Raw genomic sequence first — 21767 nt, forward strand, 5'->3', positions numbered from 1 at the left:
TTTAAAACTTTAAATATATGCCTGTTTCTAAGCCCCTGCAGACTGCCTTAATCTAAGTGGATTTTATTAGCTTTTCATAGCAATACAGTGCTAGTTTTTTGTATTTGTGTCATATAGATAACACTGTGCTCACTCCTGTGTATTTACGAATGAGTCAGCACTAATTGGCTAAAATGCAAGTCTGTAAATAGCACTGAAATAAGGGGTCAGTCTACAGAGGCTTAGATGCAAGGAAATCACAGATGTAAAAAGTATATTAATATAACCATGTTGGTAATGCAAAACTCACTGTGTCTTTCTTAAGACGGTGAGTCTACGGATCAGTAATTACTGTTGGGAATATTATTTCTGGCCAGCAGGAGGAGGCAAAGAGCACCACAGCAAAGCTGTTAAGTATCACTTAACCCTTCCCACAACCCCAAGTCATTCTCTTTGCCTTCAGTGCAAGGAAGAGGTGAAGTTTAGGTCAATCTGGAGAAAAGTTCTCTTGTTCCAGCTACAATGGTGATCTTCCTAGGAACCATTATAGATTCTCTAGCAATGAAAATATTTCTGACGGAGGTCAGAAAAGCCAAGATTATGTCTGTGTGTCTGTCTCTGCAGTCAACGGCACAACCATCAGTGGCCCAATGCATAGAGGCAATCGGGTTGATGGTAGCTTCCATGGACATAGTTCCGTTTGCTCAGTTCCATTTGAGACCCCTGCAGCTATGCATACTTGCTCAGTGGAACGGGGATTATACAGATCTATCTAAGAGGATAGTTCTGGATCAATCTTCAAGGGACTCCCTATCGTGATGGCTGTCGCAAGAACATCTGTCCCAGAGGACGTGTTTCCAGAGACCCTCTTGGGAATTGTGACCACGGACGCCAGCTTGCTGGGTTGGAGAGCAGTTTGGGACTCATTGAAGGCGCAGGGACTTTGTTCACAGGAGGAATCTGCTCTCCCCATAAACATTCTGGAGTTGAGAGCGATCTTCAATGCCTTGACGGCTTGGCCTCAACTGGCCTTAGCCCGGTTCATCAGTTTCCAGACGAACAACATAACCTCAGTGGCCTACATCAACCACCAAGAAGAAACTCAGAGTTCCTTAGCCATGAAGGATGTGGCTCGGATCATCCAGTGGACGGAGGCCCACAATTGCTGTCTATCTGCCACCCACATTCCAGGAGTGGACAATTGGGAAGCGGATTTCCTGAGCAGACAGACTTTCCATCCCGCGAGTGGGAGTTCCATCCGGAAGTGTTCTCCAGGTTAATAACCAATTGGGGGTTACCAGAATTGGATCTGATGGCGTCTCGTCAGAACACCAAGCTCCCAAGATACGGCTCGAGGTTGAGGGATCCTCAAGCTTGTCTGATAGATGCCCTGGCAGTTCCTTGGAACTTCAGGTTGGCTTATCTCTTTCCGCCATTTGCTCTCCTTCCCACGAGTCATCGCTCGGATCAAGCAGGAGAGAGCATCAGTGATTCTAATCGCGCCTGAGTGGCCTCGCAGGATCTGGTATGCAGATCTAGTAGAGATGTCGTCTCTACCTCCGTGGAGACTACCGTTCAGGAAGGACCTTCTGCTTCAGGGGCCCTTCCTTCATCCAAATCTCGTTTCTCTGAAGCTGACTGCTTGGAGATTGAATGCTTGATTTTAGCTAAGTGTGGTTTCTCTGAATCGGTCATTGATACCATGATTCAGGCTCGTAAGCCTGTCACTAGAAAGATTTACCACACAATATGGGGTAAATATCTTTATTGGTGCAAATCTAAAGGATATTCCTGGAGTAGGGTCAGGATCCCTAGGATATTGTCTTTTCTCCAGGAAGGCCTATAGAAGGGGTTATCTGTCAGTATACCAACAAGGAGTAAAGAAAAGATGGGCCAAAATGGGAGCACTCAAAGAAAAAAGAGGCACAATATAAACATGCCCATGAAGGCAATGAGCGGGAAACCCTAGCAGGAAAATAAATAAAACATAACTTTTATTAAAGAATAAATTAAAGGGACAGTCTACACCAGAATTTTTATTGTTTTAAAAGATAGATAATCCCTTTATTACCCATTTCCCAGTTTTGCATAACCAACACAGTTATAATAATATACTTTTAACCTCTGTGATTATCTTGTATCTAAGCCTCAGCAAACTGAACCTTTTTTCAGTTCATTTGACAGACTTGCAGTCTAGCCAATCAGTGCCTGCTCCCAGATAACTTCTTGTGCACGAGCACAGTGTTATCTATATGAAATACGTGAACTAACACCCTCTAGTGGTGAAAAACTGTTAAAATGCAATCTGAAAGAGGTGGGCTTCAAGGTCTAATAAATTAGCATATGAACCTCCTAGGTTAAGCTTTCAACTAAGAATACCAAGAGAACAAAGCAAAATTGGTGATAAAAGTAAATTGGAAAATTGTTTAAAGTTACATGCTCTATCTGAATCATGAAAGTTTATTTTGGCCTAGACTGTCCCTTTAATAATACATGTGGTATGTGTGCATTAATACTTAGATTAAAATCTGTGAAATGTAATGAGTTAGCAACCACGTAGTAATTAAAGCAATAACAAAGTGTCACAAAGTAACTAAAAAACTACTGATTAACTAACCACCTAAGAAACAGCACCGTATACTATTAACTGAAAAAAAAGAGGCATAACCTCACAGCAATTAAACGCTAATAAAGGTGCAGATTCAAAGGCAGCTTTGTCGTAATTAAAGCTAAGAGTCACAAAGTAACTGAAATGCTACTGATTAACTAACCACCTTAGAAACAGCACTGTGTACTATTAACTGAAAAAAGAGGCTTAACCTCACAACAAATTAACGCTAATAAAGGTGCAGGTTCAAAGGCAGCAAAACATATATATATTAAACAACTATTGAGAGCTCATATCGAGTTATACTAATAGACGGGTTGCCAACTCATTACATTTCACAGATTTTAATCTAAGTATTAAACGGCTTTGTCAAAGGCTAACCTACAATCTAGATTAAGGTCCAATCAGGGGAGAGAATGTTGATATCGAATTAGTGGCAGTTTCCTTACGGTATAGGTCAGATCTCAGTAGATTGTCAGCATTTTTATATATTCTAAAAATTCTACCATTTCAGTACTAATACGTCAATTTGAGATTTAGATAATTGTTGTTGAGTCTGGTCATAAATTCTCTGAATAGACTTTCACTTCCTGTCCAAATAATGAATAGGTCATCTATATATCTACTCCAAATGTGGATATATTGAGTATATTGGTACAAGTCATCATGAAAAACAATCTCTCTTACCCACCAGCCTAGATAGATGTTGGCGTAGGTGACTCATATTTTTAATTAAACATATATAATTGTCCTCAATCTTTGCATAGACATTATTGCATACTTCATTGATATATATAATACATATTGTCTAAGTAGTATGGTTTCGGTCAATCTAACAGTGTTATTGACACACTAAGACTCATAGCTATGCGATTGGATTTTCATACTGTGAGGCACCATGTGTCACACGCTATATCAAATCCTAAAGCCGATTGCGTGATAGGCTGTCACAGGGGTGTGCATCAACATTCTCCCCTGATTGGACCTTGCTGCCTTTGAACCTGCACCTTTATAAGCGTTAATTTGTTGTGAGGTTAAGCCTCTTTTTTCAGTTAATAGTATACGGTGCTGTTTCTAAGGTGGTTAGTTAATCAGTAGCTTTTCAGTTACTTTGTGACTCTTAGCTTTAATTACGACATTGCTGCCTTTGAATCTGCACCTTTATTAGCGTGTAATTGATGTGAGGTTAAGCCTCTGTTTTCAGTTAATAGTACGGTGCTGTTTCTTAGGTGGTTAGTTAATCAGTAGCTTTTCAGTTACTTTGTGACACTTTGTTATTGCTTTAATTACTACGTGGTTGCTAACTCATTACATTGCTATATATTATGTAAGTATTAATGCACACATACCACATTCATTATTAATTTATTCTTTAACCCCTTAACAACACACGTCGTACAGGGTATGTCACACACAAACTGGTCTTTAAAGACCAGCGACGTACCCTGTACGTCGTTAGGGGTTTAAAGTAGCTGGAAGCGATACTGATCGATTCCAGCCGCTTTCAAGGTATTGCCGTGATGCCTCGATATTGAGGCATCACTGCAATACCTTTTTTCCAAGACCAATACAGAGAGAGACACTCTGTGGCCCTCTCTGCACCGGTAGCGATGGTACCGATCGTTGGTGGGTGGGAGCAGCTGCAGGGAGGCCCATCGCTACCCGGCATTCGATTCCTGTATGTGCAATGGGCACGCCGGGAGCGTGCGGGGGGGCCTGCAGGGGGCACGCGTGCCGCAACCACTGCCGCCAATGTAATTGAATGGGGAGAGGGAGGGGGAAAAAATAAGGATCTGGGAGGGGGAGGGCAGCTGCACTACAGAAAAATGTAAATTACATAAAAAAAAACAAAAAAAAACTTTTTTTTGGGGGAGGCAAACTGGGTACTGGCAGACAGCTGGCAGTACCCAAGATGGCAAATAATAGGTAGCGGGGGGAGGGTTAGAGAGCTCTTTGGGGGGGATCAGGGAGGTTGGGAGCTAAGGAGGGATCCATCACAGCTGAACAGATATTTAAAAAAAAAAAAAAAAAAAGCCTTTTATTTTAGTACTGGCATACTTTCTGCTTGTACTTAAGATGCCGGGGACAATTGTGGGGTGGGGGAGGGAAGAGAGATCTTTCAGAGGGATCAGGGGGTGGGATGTGTCAGGTGGGAGGCTGATCTCTACACTAAAGCTAAAATTAACCCTTCAAGCTCCCTACAAGCTACCTACTTAACCCCGTCACTGCTGGGCATAAAACAAGTGTGGTGCGCAGCGGCATTTAGCGGCCTTCTAACTACCAAAAAGCAATGCCAAAGCCATATATGTCTGCTATTTCTGAACAAAGGGGTTCTCAGAGAAGCATTTACAACCATTTGTGCCATAATTGCACAAGCTGTTTGTAGATAATTTCAGTGAGAAACCCAAAGTTAGTGAAAAAGTGAATAATTTTTTTTTATTTGATCGCATTTGGCGGTGAAATGGTGGCATGAAATATACCAAAATGGGCCTAGATAAATACTTTGGGTTGTCTACTAAAAATTTTTTATATAAATGTCAAAGGATATTCAGGGATTCCTGACAGATATCAGTGTTCCAATGTAACTATAGCTAATTTAAAAAAAATATATATATGGTTTTGAAATAGCAAAATGCTACTTGTATTTATTGCCCTATAACTTGCAAAGAACATGTAAACAGTATTTCTAAACTCAGGACAAAATTAGTATATAATATGTGTGGGTACAGTAAATGAGTAAGAGGAAAATTACAGCTAAACACAAACACAGCAGAAATGTAAAAATAGCCCTAGTCCTTAAGGGAAAGAAATTGAAAAATGGCCTTGTCCTTAAGGGGTTAATAAAAGTTATGTTTTATTTATTTTCCTGCTAGGGTTTCCCTCTCCTTGCCTTCATGGCCATGTTTATATTGTGCCTCTTTTTTTCTTTGAGTGCTCCCATTTTTGTCTATCTTTTCTTTACTCCTTGTTGGTAGATTTGCAATACGGACAGTGAGCACCCCCCACATAACTTGATATGTAATAATTTCTCTAGTCTTCCTAGATTCCTTGATAGAACTAACTATTAGTGGGGCATTAATTGATATTTACTCTAAAAATTATATCTTCTTGTTATCTGTCAGTACCCTCAAGGGTCAGATTTCCGCTTTATCCATTCGGTTGCACAAACGTCTGGCGGACATGCCGGATGTTCATTCCTTTTGCCAGGACCTGGTCAGAATCAGGCCTGTATTCAAATCAATTGCTCCGCCTTGGAGCCTTAACCTTGTTCTTAAAGTTTTACCACAGGCTCAGTTTGAGCCTATGCATTCTATAGATATTAAGGTATTATCTTGGAAGGTTTTGTTTCTTTCTGCTATTTCTTCTTCTCGGAGGGTTTCCGAACTCTCAGCCTTGCAGTGCAAGTCTTCGTATCTCATATTTCATTCAGATAATGCAGTTCTCTGTACCAAGTTTAGTTTTCTTCCTAGGGTGGTTTCGGACAGAAATATTAATCAGGAAATTGTTGTTCCTTCTCACTGTCCTAATCCTTCTTCTCATAAAGAACGGTTGTTGCACAACTTAGACGTTGTGTGGGCTCTTAAATTCTATCTGCAGGCTACAAAGGACTTTCGTCAGTCTTCCGCATTGTTTTTTGTTTTTCTGGAAAACGTAAGGGTCAGAAAGCTACTGACACTTCTCTTTCTCTCTGGTTGAGAAGTATTATTCGTTTGGCTTATGAGACTGCTGGATAGCAGCCTCCTGAGAGAATAACAGCTCATTCCACTAGAGCGGTGTCTTCTTCTTGGGCCTTCAAGAATGAGACCTCTATAGAACAGATTTGTAAGACTGCGACTTGGTCTTCTCTGCACACTTTTTCTAAATTCTATAAATTTGATACTTTTGTCTCGGCTGAGGCCTCTTTTGGGAGAAAGGTTCTACAAGCTGTGGTGCCTTCTGTTTAGGTTACCTGTCTTGTACCTCCCTAATCATCTGTGTCCTCTAGCTTGGGTATTGATTCCCAACAGTAATTGCTGATCCGTGGACTCACCGTGTCTTGAGAAAGAAAACTAAATTTATGCTTACCTGCTAAATTTATTTATTTCTTGACACAGTGAGTCCACGGCCCTCCCTGTTTTCAGACAGTTTTTCTTATATAAACCTCAGGCACCTCTGCACCTTGTGTTGCTTCCTTTCCCTCCTTTTCCTTCGGTCGAATGACTGGGGGTTGTGGGAAGGGAAGTGATACTTAAAGGGTCACTGTAAGTAAATATTTTCTATGCATGTTACTAACTAACTACCCCAAATACACTTTTTATCAATAGCATTTCATTAACATATCTCTACCGTATATCAGAAATCTTGTCTGCAAATGTAATTGTTTTCCAAACCCACTCCGTGGGTATCCTTTGCTCTGTACCAATCCGTTTACAATACCTAGGTTTCAAAATGGCGCTTTAAACACAAAGTTATTGGTTTAAGTATTTTGAACATGCAGTGCTGAAAATAGTGGGCAGTATAACGTGACATCATCGGCGAATAAAAGATATAATTTTTAGAACGTTATGAAACTTCGTTTTGGAGAAAATATAGGTCAGTAGGTTTTAATTAATGTTTATTAACTTTAATATGTTAGTTGTTTAGCTTAAAAATTATAACAGAAAGTAATCCTTTAACAGCTTTGCTGTGGTGCTCTTTGCCTCCTCCTGCTGGCCAGGAGTGATATTCCCAACAGTAATTGCTGATCTGTGGACTCACCGTGTCAAGAAATAAATAAATTTATCAGGTAAGCATAAATTTTGTTTTTTAAGCAATAAACATTCTGCAGTACACTGTCCCTTTAACTCAAGTGATCTATTTACCTTTTGGCTGTGATTAGGCACCTGCTACCTGTCACAGAAGAACAGCAAAGATCAGAACTGGGTTAAATGCTTTAACAGAGAAGTAGTACAGCATTTTAGGAATAGTTTTTTTATTGCCCATTTTATGTACACCATGGAATTAACAAAATAACTACTAATGAGAACAAGCTATAATTTTAAGTACATAATAGTTTGTTCTCATTAGTTGTTGTTTTGATATTTGCGTGGTGTATATATTTGTGCCAAACAAGGGTCCGTCTTTGTGCTGTGTAGGATTTGAATTACATTTTAAATTATGCCATAGAAAGACAAAAAAAAAATAATATTTAACAAACAGAGCAATATGCTTACGGAAAATATGCATGTATCCCATGTTTTTTGGTACAGCAGATTTAACTTTTTTTTTCTTTAGGTAAATTATATAGTGTTTCTGACTGCTGTAGTAGTTAAACACACAATTCACTAAAATCTCAGTTGTGAGAACATATAGTATATTGCATGCTAGATAGTTGAGTTTCTACCTATTGGAAGTTAGGTTAGTGTTATTTTGCACAGCATGGTTGGTACTGCAAACGTCCAGCCACTCACTGACCATTCTTAAGGAGCCCTGGTTTCAACCTGGCAAGTGGCCCCAGGATTCCCCAATAGCTTTATAGACTGTTCTTGCAGAGGGTATGTGCTGCCAGTTATACTCACATCATGATCCTGCAGCAGCAGATTGGAGCAAAAGACAGATGAAGCTTCTTTGTGAACTCTGTGTGCAGTTGATAAATCCAGTGCAACTGATGTGTCCAGTGATTGTGCTTCTGAAACAATTAGCTTAAGACTGCAATATTGTATCCAGTAGTACCTGTAAAGCTACTTTTGTTTTATGTTGTGACATAGAGAGGGTTAAACCCGCAGCAGTCACCAGTTTGTCACACAAAGGGTTAACTGACCCTTTTCCACTGTAATCAGATTGTCTAACCACTCCAGGCAGGCCTGTGACTTCGTTCAGTGAGTGCAATTGTTAACAAAACACTCTCCCATCTGTACTAGACCCAGAAAAATGGCAAAACTCCACTTTAATGCCACCCACATTAAACTTTCTAAGGATTATTATATGGGAAATCCTCAGAAAAAAATCCCAAAACACAATTTGACAAAAATCAATCTAAAAACACAATACTGTTATTAACCCCTTGAGTGCTAATGACTGCTCTGAGCCGTCGCAAATTTTCTCAGTCAGGTGCTAATGATGGCTCAGAACCGTCGCTAGCACTCACCCACCTTGAGGGCAATCTGGGGGCTCCCACCCCGGCGATCTGGCTTGAATAGTGAGAGACATCGCCGTGGCTTCATGTTTTGCCCAATGACGTCACGCTCAATGACGTGATGATGTCACCACGCAACTTTATTTAAAATGGACAAACATAGGTAGATGGGGCATGCTGCTTAGACGCCTGTATCTCAGGCATCTAAGCAGCTACAGACCCCCAAGACCCACCGTTGGAAAGGTAATCGCCTAACATTTCCAACAGTATAAGTCTTGGATCTTGGTAAAAAAAAGTAACGTTAAAAATACATTTTTAGAAAAAAAGTTAAACAAAAAAGCTCAAAACCAGCTTAGCACCCAGGTGGGAAATGGCTTAGCAGCCAAAGGGTTAATAGTCTCTGGTTACTTGGTTCAGATATTGGATAAAGGCAAAACTTAATAAAGGAATAAATATTATGAACAAAAATAGTCACAGTACGTTTATATATAAAAAAGACGAATTAACAAACACATGGAGAAAATATAACAGAACCTGTAACTTTACCAGTTTAGTCGCTGTCCCAAGGGAAATTGGCAGAAAAATGGTCAAACACTCTGTACTAACTTCCCTGTACTAATATCCCTCCCACTTCCCCTATCCCCCAGTCATTCTTTGCCTTTCGTCACTATAGGAGGTGTCAGAGAAGTGTCAGAAGATTTGGATAGTCCTGTAATGGGTATGTTCCCTTCAAGAAAGGACTGGAGTTTAAAGTAATCATGTTAACCTGTCAGTGAGAGTATTGATGAAAATTAGAGAAAGAAAGTTTTTCTGCAAACCCATCCAGACTGTCGCTAACAGCTCCTGAGCAATCAGTGTTGACGAGTTTCACTGCTTGCTTTTACTCAAGTTCATGTCAAAAGCGCTGCTGCAAGACTGTCACACTTGAGAGGCTGTACCGGTTCCACAGCATGGATCCTGGAGGGTAAGACCATTTTTTATTTATTACACTTTAAAATGCTATACAGGGTCACAGTATGGCTCCTTTAAACCTCGATAGGATCAACGGTTAATATCTCCTTCATGGAGATTATTTGAACAGCTTGGGGATTTATATCTGCTTAAAGGGACACTGAACCCAAATTTTTTCTTTCGTGATTCAGACAGAGCATGCAATTTTAAGCAACTTTCTAATTTACTCCTATTATCAAATTTTCTTAATTCTCTTGGTATTTTTATTTGAAATGCAAGAATGTAAGTTTAGATGCCGGCCCCTTTTTTCATTTAATAATTTTTATTGATTCAGTTTCTCCTATTGCATTGAATATAGCCCACATGCAGTGCTCTGCCCTTCCTTTTTTCACTCCACCCGGAGTTACTCTGTTTTTCATGCATGATATGTTTTTCCTGCAAAACTGTACTAGAGGACATATTTTCAATCATTAAGGATGATTCATTAAGTAGTGCTATTCTGAACGTATCTTCCTTATATTCTGTAAGTGGAAGATACTTCGATAGTATCTAGGGGTGAATTCTCAGAATCAGATGGACTGTCATTTTTATCTGATACTGGGGTTGTTCACTTTCACTTTTTAACTGGAAATCCTCCATGTTGTTATTTAAGGAGGTTTGTGCTACCCCATACAATTCTGTCTCTATAATTTCTATACCCTCTCAGGATAAAGAATTTATAGGGGTTCTTCAAAATGATGTCTGTACACCAAGTTAAATTGTCAACCTGCTGGTACATTGCTACCATCTCTAGTGCGGCGTCATATTAGTTTGAGGCGTGGTCTGACACTATTAGGGCAGACACTCCTCTGGATGGGATCCAGAATAGAGGTTTTTTTCCTTCTACCCCACAGAGCCTTATGGTTATTGCCTTAGTCTGCGGATGTGCCCCCTATGTCTAAGATTCTAGCTATATTTTAAAGGGAGTGACCTTATTTGGTCCTGGTTTGTCAGAGATTATCTCTGATATCTCGGGAGGTTAGGGTCATTTTATTCCCCAGGAGAGGAAAAGAATGACAGAGCGATTTTAGCTCCTTTCGTAATTTTGAGGGAAATTTTCTCTTTTCCACCTTCAAAAAGGAACACTCTAAACTTTGATGGAGACTCAATCTTGGAATAAGGGAAAGTAATCCAAGAAGTCTGCTATTGAATCGGTCAGCATGAAGGGCCTGCCCCCGGTCCGGGATCGGATATTGGAGGGGGCTGACTTCCTTTATCGCTTGGTCCTGTGTTCGAGATGTTTAGGATTCCTGGGCAATAGAAATTGTGTCACAGGGATACAATCTAGAGTTCAAAAGTTTTCCTCCTACAGGCTGCTTCTGCTTTCAAGATTATATGCAGACCAGACAAAATGTGAGACGTTCTTACACTGTGTAGGACACCTTTTCGACCTGGGAGTGTTTGTTCCTGTTCCAATTCAGGAACAGGGTCTGATATTTCTTTCCTATCTGTGCGTGGTTCTCTTAGAAGAAGGGAACTTTCAGACCACTTTTAGATGGCTGGTGTTGTAGATCAGTTAGTTAACGCCCTGTCTACAAAAGCTGGTTCGAGATAGGAGGAGCTATTTAATCCCGGCAGGGTTTATACAGCCATTGGGGTACTTTTAGAGTACCGTCTTTCATGATGGAAACTATTCGTTCCATTCTCCCTTTGATCCAAGAGGGTCAATTTATGACAACTGTTATAGGACGCATACCTGCAAGTTCCTAAGGTTTGCCTTTCTGGACAAACACTTTCAGTTCGTGGTTATTTCCTTAGGTCTTGAACAGTTCCCAGAATTTCACAAGACAAGAGTCAGGAAATAGGTTCTGGGATCGCTTTGGCGGTGCTTCAGTTATGGGGCATTGCAGTGACGCTCTATCGGGACGATGTCCTAGTCTAGGCACCATCCTTATAACAAGCTAGATCCCACACGGACTTGGTGGTATCTTTCCTGTGATTCACAAGTGGAAGGTAAAATTTGGGAAAGGAGTTCTTTAGTACCAAATACAAGGGTACCTTTCTGAGGAGACATAATAGCTTTTCTATCGATTTTTCTGACAGAAGTCAGGAAATCAAAGATTTTCTATACTTATCTAGCCCTTCAGTCTTCTAGGCTGCCAGTGGCTTAGTGCATTAAGGTAATCGGGCTAATGGTGGCGGCAATGGATATCATCCCGTTTTTGCTCATTTCCATTTCAGGCCTCTGCAGTAAAGCATGCTCAGACAATGGAACGGAGATTATGCAGACTTGTCTTCTCGAATAACTCTGGAGCAGGAGACAAGGGACTCTCTTCAGTGGTGGTTGTCTCTGGATCATCTCTCCCAGGGAACCTGCTTTCACAGTCCGTCTTGGGTGATTGTGACAACAGAGGCCAGCCTTCTGGGGTGGGGAGCAGTATGGGGCTCCCTAAAGGCTCGGGGGAATTTGGACTCAGTCAGAGTTTTTTCTTCCTATAAACATTCTAGAACTGAGAGCAATCTTCAATGCTCTTCCGGCCTGGCCCCAGCTAGCCTCTCTAAGGTTTATCAGGTTCCAGTCGGACAACATTACTTCAGTGGCTTACATTAATCATCAGGGAGGAACGAGGAGTTCCTCAACGATGACAGAGGTATCCAAAACTAGTCCAGTGGGCGGAGGCCCACTCTTGTTGTCTTTCGGCGATCCATATCCCAGGGGTGGACAACTGTGAGGCGGATTTTCTGAGCAGGCAGACTTTTCCTCCGGGGGAGTGGGAACTCCATCCGGAAGTGTTCTCCAATCTGGTTCTCAAGTGGGCTCAGCCTAGCATAGCTATTTCCTCTATTTGCTCTTCTTCCTCGGGTAATTGCTCAAATCATACAGGAGAGGGCTTCGATGATCCTCATAGCTCCGGCCTGGCTTCGCAGGTTTTGGTATGCGGATCTGGTGGAGATTGCATCTCTGCCTCTTTGGAGACTCCCGTTGAGGAAGGATCTTCTGATTCAGGGGTCTTGCCTTTACCCAAATCTAGTTTCTCTGAAACTGATTGCTTGGAGATTGATCACTTCATTTTATCCAAGCTGGGATTTTCTGATTCGGTCATAGAGACCGTGATTCAGGCTCGTAAGCCTGTATCTAGAAGGATTTACCATAAGATTTGGCGTAAATATTTCTATTAGTGCGAATCCAAGGGCTACTCATGGAGTAGAGTTCGGATTCCTAGAATTTTTGTTTTTGCTCCAAGAAGTTTTGGAGAAGGGTTTATCGACGAGCTCCCTAAAGGGTCAAATCTCGGCCTTATCTATTTTGTTACTCAAACGTCTGGCGGATGTCCCAGATGTACAATCTTTTTGTCAGGCCCTGGACAGAATCAGGCCTGTATTCAAACTAGTTACTCCTCCATGGAGTCTTAATTTAGTTCTCAAAGTTCTTCATAGTTTGAGACTATGCATTCCTTAGATATTATGTTGTTATTTTGGAACGTTTTATTTCTTGTTGCTATTTCTTCTGCTCAGAGAGTGTCAGAGCTCTCGGCATTGCAGTATGAGTTTCCTTATCTTATTTTTCATTCAGATAAGGTAATTTTACATACTACTCTAGGATTCTTCCTAAGGTTGTTTCTGATCGGAACATTAATCAGGAGATTGTGGTTCCTTCCTTGGGTTCTAATCCTTCTTCTCAGAAGGAAAGACTTCTGCATAATTTGGATGTGGTCCGTGCTTTAAGGTTTTTCTTACAGGTGACTAAGCACTTTCGTCAGTCTTCTTTTTTGTTTGTGATTTTCTCAGGAAAATGTAAGGGACAGAAAGCTACGGCTACTTCTTTTTCTTTTTGGCTGAAGAGTATCATACGTTATGCATATGAGACTGCTGGACAACAGCCTCCCGAGAGAGTAACGGCTCATTTCACTAGGGCTGTTGCTTCCTCTTGGGTGTTCAAAAATTAAGATTCTGTGGAACAGATTTGCAAGGCTGCAACTTGGTCCTCTTTTCACACTTTTTCAAAGTTCTACTGTCCTATAAATTTGTCACTTTTGCCCGGCTGAGGCCGCTTTTGGGAGAAAGGTTCTTCAAGCAGTGGTGCCTTCCGTTTAGGTTCCCTGTCTTGTCCCTCCCGTATCATCTGTGTACTCTAGCTTGGGTATTGAATCCCATTAGTAATTAAGATGATCTGTGGACTCATCGTGTCTTAAAAAAGAAAAGAAAATTTATGCTTACCTGATAAATGTATTTTTTTTTACACGATGGGTCCACGGCCCGCCCTGTTCATTTACACAGGTTGTGGGTTATTGTAAACTTCAGACACCTCTACACCTTGGCTTTTCCTTTCTCTTTCTAACTTCGATCGAATAACTGGAGTGGGAGGGAAGGGAGGAGCTATTTAACAGCTCTGCTGTGGTGCTCTTTGCCTCCTCCTGCTGACCAGGAGGTGAATATTCCATTAGTAATTAAGATGATCCGTGGACTCATTGTGTCAAAAATGAAATAAATTAATCAGGTAAGCATACATTTTCTTTTTAAACAACTTTCTAATTTACTTCTATTATCTAATTTGCTTCATTCTCTTGATATTCGTTCCTGAAAAGCATATCTAGATAGGCTCAGTAGCTTCTGATTGGTGGCTGCACATATTTGCCTCATGTGATTGGCTCACCCATGTGCATTGCTATTTCTTTAACAAAGGATATCTAAAAAATGAAGCAAATTAGATAATAGAAGTAAATTGGAATGTTGTTTAAAATTGTGTTCTCTATCTGAATCATGAAATAAAAATATTGAGTTTAATGACCCTTTAAGCACAAGGTTGGTTCCTGCCTGCTCCTTTAGGCCTAGATTTAGAGTTTGGCGGTAGCCGTCAAAACCAGCGTTAGAGGCTCCTAACGCTGGTTTTGGGCTACCGCCGGTATTTGGAGTCAGTCAGGAAAGGGTCTAACGCTCACTTTCCAGCCGTGACTTTTCCATACCGCAGATCCCCCTACGCCATTTGCGTATCCTATCTTTTCAATGGGATCTTTCTAACGCCGGTATTTAGAGTCTTGGCTGAAGTGAGCGTTAGAAATCTAACGACAAAACTCCAGCCGCAGAAAAAAAACAGGAGTTAAGAGCTTTTTGGGCTAACGCCGGTTCATAAAGCTCTTAACTACTGTGCTCTACAGTACACTAACACCCATAAACTACCTATGTACCCCTAAACCGAGGCCCCCCCACATCGCCGCCACTCGATTAAATTTTTTTAACCCCTAATCTGCCGACCGCCACCTACGTTATACTTATGTACCCCTAATCTGCTGCCCCTAACACCGCCGACCCCTATATTATATTTATTAACCCCTAATCTGCCCCCCACAACGTCGCCGCCAGCTACCTACAATAATTAACCCCTAATCTGCTGACCGCAAAGCGCCGCCACCTACGTTATCCTTATGTACCCCTAATCTGCTGCCCCTAACATCGCCGACCCCTATATTATATTTATTAACCCCTAATCTGCCCCCCCACAACGTCGCCGCCAGCTACCTACAATAATTAACCCCTAATCTTCCGACCGCAAAGCGCCGCCACCTATGTTATCCTTATGTACCCCTAATCTGCTGCCCCTAACACCGCCGACCCCTATATTATATTTATTAACCCCTAATCTGCCCCCCACAACGTCGCCGCCAGCTACCTTCAATAATTAACCCCTAATCTGCCGACCGCACCTCACCGCTACTATAATAAATGTATTAACCCCTAAAGCTAAGTCTAACACTAACACCCCCTAAATTAAATATAATTTAAATCTAACTAAATAAATTAACTATTATTAAATAAATTATTCCTATTTTAAACTAAATACTTACCTGTAAAATAAACCCTAATATAGCTACAATATAACGAATAATTATATTGTAGCTATTTTAGGATTTATATTTATTTTACAGGCAACTTTGTATTTATTTTAACCAGGTACAATAGCTATTAAATAGTTAATAACTATTTAATAGCTAAAATAGTTAAAATAATTACAAAATTACCTGTAAAATAAATCCTAACCTAAGTTACAATTAAACCTAACACTACACTATCAATAAATTAATTAAATACAATACCTACAAATAACTACAATTAAATAAACTAACTAAAGTACAAAAAATAAAAAAGAACTAAGTTACAAAAAATAAAAAAATATTTACAAACATTAGAAAAATATTACAACAATTTTAAACTAATTACACCTACTCTAAGCCCCCTAATAAAATAACAAAGACCCCAAAAATAAAAAAATGCCCTACCCTATTCTAAATTAAAAAAGTTCAAAGCTCTTTTACCTTACCAGCCCTGAAAAGGGCCATTTGCGGGGCATGCCCCAAATAATTCAGCTCTTTTGCCTGTAAAAAAAACATACAATACCCCCCCCCCAACATTACAACCCACCACCCACATACCCCTAATCTAACCCAAACCCCCCTTAAATAAACCTAACACTAAGCCCCTGAAGATCTTCCTACCTTATCTTCACCATGCCAGGTTCACCGATCCGTCCTCTGAAGTCTTGATCCAAGCCTCCGAAATCTTCATCCAAGCCCAAGCGGGGGCTGGCGATCCATAATCCGGCTGAAGAGGTCCAGAAGAGGCTCCAAAGTCTTCATCCTATCCGGGAAGAAGAGGAGATCTGGACCGGCAACCATCTTGATCCAAGCGGCATCTTCTATCTTCATCCGATGTTGAACGGCTCCATCTTGAAGACCTCCGACGCGGATCCATCCTCTTCTTCCGACGTCCAACTGAAGAATGAAGGTTCCTTTAAGGGACATCATCCAAGATGGCGTCCCTCGAATTCCGATTGGCTGATAGGATTCTATCAGCCAATCGGAATTAAGGTAGGAAAATTCTGATTGGCTGATGGAATCAGCCAATCAGATTCAAGTTCAATCCGATTGGCTGATTGGATCAGCCAATCAGATTGAGCTCGCATTCTATTGGCTGATCGGAACAGCCAATAGAATGCGAGCTCAATCTGATTGGCTGATCCAATCAGCCAATCGGATTGAACTTGAATCTGATTGGCTGATTCCATCAGCCAATCAGAATTTTCCTACCTTAATTCCGATTGGCTGATAGAATCCTATCAGCCAATCGGAATTCAAGGGACGCCATCTTGGATGACGTCCCTTAAAGGAACCTTCATTCTTCAGTTGGACGTCGGAAGAAGAGGATGGATCCGCGTCGGAGGTCTTCAAGATGGAGCCGTTCGTCATCGGATGAAGATAGAAGATGCCGCTTGGATCAAGATGGTTGCCGGTCCGGATCTCCTCTTCTTCCCGGATAGGATGAAGACTTTGGAGCCTCTTCTGGACCTCTTCAGCCGCCGCTTGATAGAAGACTTCAGCCGGATTATGGATCGCCAGCCCCCGCTTGGGCTTGGATGAAGATTTCGGAGGCTTGGATCAAGACTTCGGAGGACGGATCGGTGAACCTGGCATGGTGAAGATAAGGTAGGAAGATCTTCAGGGGCTTAGTGTTAGGTTTATTTAAGGGGGGTTTGGGTTAGATTAGGGGTATGTGGGTGGTGGGTTGTAATGTTGGGGGGGAGGTATTGTATGGTTTTTTTTACAGGCAAAAGAGCTGAATTATTTGGGGCATGCCCCGCAAATGGCCCTTTTCAGGGCTGGTAAGGTAAAAGAGCTTTGAACTTTTTTAATTTAGAATAGGGTAGGGCATTTTTTTATTTTGGGGGTCTTTGTTATTTTATTAGGGGGCTTAGAGTAGGTGTAATTAGTTTAAAATTGTTGTAATATTTTTCTAATGTTTGTAAATATTTTTTTATTTTTTGTAACTTAGTTCTTTTTTATTTTTTGTACTTTAGTTAGTTTATTTAATTGTAGTTATTTGTAGGTATTGTATTTAATTAATTTAATGATAGTATAGTGTTAGGTTTAATTGTAACTTAGGTTAGGATTTATTTTACAGGTAATTTTGTAATTATTTTAACTATTTTAGCTATTAAATAGTTATTAACTATTTAATAGCTATTGTACCTTGTTAAAATAAATACAAAGTTGCCTTTAAAATAAATATTAATCCTAAAATAGCTACAATATAATTATTCGTTATATTGTAGCTATATTAGGGTTTATTTTACAGGTAAGTATTTAGCTTTAAATAGGAATAATTTATTTAATAATAGTTAATTTATTTCGTTAGATTTAAATTATATTTAACTTAGGGGGGTGTTAGTGTTAGGGTTAGACTTAGCTTTAGGGGTTAATCCATTTATTAGAGTAGCGGCGAGATCCGGTCGGCAGATTAGGGGTTAATAATTGAAGTTAGGTGTCGGCGATGTTAGGGAGGGCAGATTAGGGGTTAATACTATTTATTATAGGGTTATTGAGGCGGGGGTGAGGCGGTTTAGGGGTTAATACATTTATTATAGTAGCGGTGAGGTGCGGTCGGCAGATTAGGGGTTAATAAGTGTAGGTAGGTAGCGGCGACGTTGGGGGCGGCAGATTAGGGGTTAATAAATATAATATAGGGGTCGGCGGTGTTAGGGGCAGCAGATTAGGGGTACATAGCTATAATGTAGGTTGCGGCGTTGTGCGGAGCGGCAGATTAGGGGTTAATAAAATGCAGGGGTCAGCGATAGCGGGGGCGGCAGATTAGGGGTTAATAAGTGTAAGGTTAGGGGTGTTTAGACTCGGGGTACATGTTAGGGTGTTAGGTGCAGACGTAGGAAGTGTTTCCCCATAGGAAACAATGGGGCTGCGTTAGGAGCTGAACGCTGCTTTTTTGCAGGTGTTAGGTTTTTTTTCAGCTCAAACTGCCCCATTGTTTCCTATGGGGAAATCGTGCACAAGCACGTTTTTGAAGCTGGCCGCGTCCGTAAGCACCGCTGGTATTTAGAGTTGCAGTTGCGGTAAATATGCTATACGCTCCTTTTTTGGAGCCTAACGCAGCCCTTCTGTGAACTCTAAATACCAGCGGTATTTAAAAGGTGCGGGGAAAAAAAAGCACGCGTAGCTAACGCACCCCTTTGGCCGCAGAACTCTAAATCTAGCCGTTAGTTTGTTGTTTTGTGGAGTTGAGGAGAGATTCTATCCAATACTGCATGAGAGCTGAAAGCAGCCATATGTCTGTGATTTCAAACACTTTTGCATTGACTCAGTATTTTCTTGCTTCGCTATCTGTGTGGTCCTATGGAATAATTTTTTTGGGCTTCATACTTACTTATTTAGAACTGATAAAAGTAATACTACTTTAGCTGATTAAAAACAAAATGACATTACAATCTGTAATGTGTATTTTTGTTTTTTCTTCTGAATACTTGGTTTGTTTTGATTACCTCTTGTGAGATGAATAATTACCATAGCAGTACCTTCAGGTAACTAAACTAATCAAGACAAGTATTCAGTTCATTACATGTCAGTAAAGCACTGTAAAAAGATCTCTCTGCAGCTTCAGAATGTACAAATACTTTAAATATCTGGCTGTCAATCATAAAATACATTTTAGTTTAGTTATATCCAGGAAACAAAAGTGACTTGAATCATTTTTTTTTAAACGTTACCTTGTAAATTTGAAACGCTACTTTGTTCCTCCAGGTTGTAGTTACGTAATTCTTTTTTCCATGCCTTGTTTATACAAACCATTAAATAAGTAGGATCTAATTTTTCTCTTTTTCATTGTATCCCTAAGGGAATAGTCTTTTTTTATGGTTGTCTCCTTGGTGCCAAGATTAATGCTAATCTTGGGAACTATAACAAACTGCTGATCAATATTCCTCAGAGTATGTCAGGGAAGATCGGTGTACTGCCAAGTAACTTGTAATTAGATAATTGTCTCTGATTCTTCCTTGAGCTTTACAATAAATACGTACATAAATAACAAGGTGCACCTGGGAAATAAAGACCATGCTTGATATGAATCATGTGGGTTTAAGTACAGATATAAAACAATAATAGAAAAATAAAACATCTGGGCAATTACATTTTACAGCCGTACATCTTCATCATTGCTATAAATACTTTAGGTAAGGTATATATCAAGAAAAACAATTTTCCAGTTACTCACAAAAGTAGAACATTTTATTGCTAGTATGTGCAGTCCAAATGCTGACTGTAGTTAAAGGGCTTAAAGATGTAATTATTCCCTCCATTTCTAACATTATCTTAACAAGGAGCTTCTTTGACCTAAACTGCTGAGCTTACATGAAGAATACTTGTCTTGGGTATTAATATGGGAACAAAGATTAGTAGTATAAGTCAGACATGGTGAAGATCCACAACCATTACATAACAACAGATAACCTAAATGTGTTGGTGACTCATGATATTGTCTTTGTTCAGCAATTTAAAAAATGTAAAGATCTATTTAATTAGTATTATATTTCCATAAAATCAGAGATCAGAGAATAACAAAACGTCTGTGTTATCATAATGGCTTTTGGAGAATTTTTTTTAATAAAAGTTAGTAATTTTTTCTTAAATTGTCTTACATTTACAATTTCAGTAAATTACTGAAGTTTTAAAACAAAACTGAAAATAATTTGACTCTCTACAAGATCTTTAGCAATAGAGTGGACATAATTGATGGTGTCTCTTTACATAATTTAGAGCCCAACATTTTAAACAATTCTCTTGGTATTCATTATTGAAAAGGATGTCTAGATATGCTCATTTGCTGGGAGCTAGCTGCTGATTGGTGGCAGCAAATATATACCTCTTGTCATTGGTTTATTGATGTGTTTAGCTAACTCCCAGTAGTGCATTGCTGCACCGTAAATAAAGGAAACCAAGAGAATGAAGCAAAATTGATAACAGAAGTAAAATGGAAAATTGTTTAAAATTGTATGTTCTATCTGAATCATGAATGAAAAATGTTGGGTTTTACGTCACTTTAAAGGGACATTAAACACAATTTTTAATAATATTTAAGGTTTTAGAGGTTGATGATTTCTATTGATGGTTTAAACTAAATTAATTCCAATAAGACTCCTTAGACATGCCAGATTCAGGACTGCTCTTGCTATGAGACAAATTAAATATTTGCCATTATAAGTAGTGACAGCCTTTGTCACTATCATAAGTGACACACCAGCCGATTGAGTGCACTAAAGTTCAGTGACTCAACCTTTGAGGTAGTTGTTCAAAACATCTTACTGTTAAGACTTCCGGCTGGGCAGGACATTGAAGCACACAATAGAAGCTTGCGTTCCCACTTCGTGGAGTGCTCTATCGCATCGACTCAATCTAACCCCAAAGCGTTGAAGTCTAAGGGGCGTGGGAACCGCTTGCAGATCCTGCTGCGGCAGTGAAGGCCACAAGCCAGTTTTACAGGGATGCCGAGTTTGACACACAGCCAAGTGCAAGTGGCTTCCTCAAGAGAACTGGAGGGTCAGAAGTAGCTTCCACAAGAGAACTGCAGGGTCGGACTGTGGTTTTGAGTGAGGTGGGAAGGAGAGAGTGAAGCAAGCACAAAACACTGGCGGAAAGAGCAGCTGAAGGCGTCTAGGAGTAGAGGGGAGCCTGCTGGGACTACTTTTACTCGGGGTACATTGGCTGAAACATACATTCGGCAAATAAGTAAATGATCCTTTGTATAAGGCTTGGGGAGCAGGTCTGTTTTTTTTTTTTTTTTAAATCTCTTATCAATATAAGCATACTAGGAGCTGACACCCCTTATAGAGACTGAAAACATCCTACCAAATAGAAGGCTTGAAATAAAATACTAAAGTACACTATCATGGCAGTGATAGGAACTTGCAGAACCTACAAAGCCACTGTCTATGAGAAAGCTTGTATTTTTAAAAAGAGAATATTTAATTTCATAAGAAAACAACAAAACAAATAGCCTAAAAATGGCTGCTTAATAGTGAGAAGCATCAGCAGACACACACTATGAAGATCTGAACTGATCTTAAAGGGAAAGTCTACACTAAAATTGTTATTGTTTAAAAAGATAGATAATGCCTTTACTACCCATTCCCCAGCTTTGCACAACCAACATTGTTATATTAATATACTTTATAACACTTAAACCTCTAAATCTATGCTTGTTTCTAAGCCACTATAGACAGCCTCTTATCACATGCTTTCCATCTAAAGGGGAGGAGAGTCCACGGCTTCATTCATTACTTTTGGGAATTAAGAACCTGGCCACCAGGAGGAGGCAAAGACA

General features: G+C 40.0%; 1 protein-coding gene across 3 annotated transcripts in view; it reads left to right on the top strand.

Moving 5' to 3' along the window:
• AIMP1 (aminoacyl tRNA synthetase complex interacting multifunctional protein 1) overlaps positions 1 to 21767 on the top strand; it is a 210197-nt gene that overhangs the window by 127596 nt on the left and 60834 nt on the right. The window lies entirely within an intron of this gene.

This window comes from Bombina bombina, chromosome 2 (assembly GCF_027579735.1).
Source record: "Bombina bombina isolate aBomBom1 chromosome 2, aBomBom1.pri, whole genome shotgun sequence".
Lineage (NCBI taxonomy): Eukaryota > Metazoa > Chordata > Amphibia > Anura > Bombinatoridae > Bombina > Bombina bombina.